Source organism: Wasmannia auropunctata, unplaced genomic scaffold (genome assembly GCF_000956235.1).
Source record: "Wasmannia auropunctata unplaced genomic scaffold, wasmannia.A_1.0 LD336053.1, whole genome shotgun sequence".
Taxonomy (NCBI): Eukaryota; Metazoa; Arthropoda; class Insecta; order Hymenoptera; family Formicidae; genus Wasmannia; species Wasmannia auropunctata.
Window position 1 is genome coordinate 6,701,033 of NW_012026837.1, and position 426 is coordinate 6,701,458.

A 426-nucleotide genomic window follows, 5' to 3' on the forward strand; every position below is an offset into this window, starting at 1 on the left:
AAAATATAATTTTCCAAAAATAAACGTTTGCAGTGTCAAGAATAGTTAAAAAGTAAAAATGTAAAACTTAGTTATAATTTAAAAAAAGAAAAGAAAAAGATAAAACTGTCATAGCGACTGTGCGCGTCGAAGTCCGAGCGAATAGTGTCCTCTAATGTGTCATTCCTTGTTACCAGTGTCTATAGGGAACAATTTTTGTTTTCGTGTTTTTTAACTATTATAAACGATGTTTTCTTTGAAATCATGGTCATATCTCATAGGCGCAATCTAAATACTCAGTATCCGTTTGCAAATTAATATTATTTCGTTGGCGTTTGATATTAATCATTTCTGATATTAGTCGCTTATTAAAATTTCTTTCTACGTCCAGAATTTCTACATTCGTCCAATTAAAATCGTGATTGTGGGTTAGTCTATGGTCAGTTA

The 426-nt window shown here is 30.5% G+C and overlaps 1 protein-coding gene across 3 annotated transcripts in view; it reads right to left on the reverse strand.

The window, feature by feature from the left end:
• Nucleotides 1-426, reverse strand: part of LOC105451268 — a 127,748-nt gene that overhangs the window by 70,202 nt on the left and 57,120 nt on the right. The gene's annotated exons all lie outside the window — the stretch shown is intronic.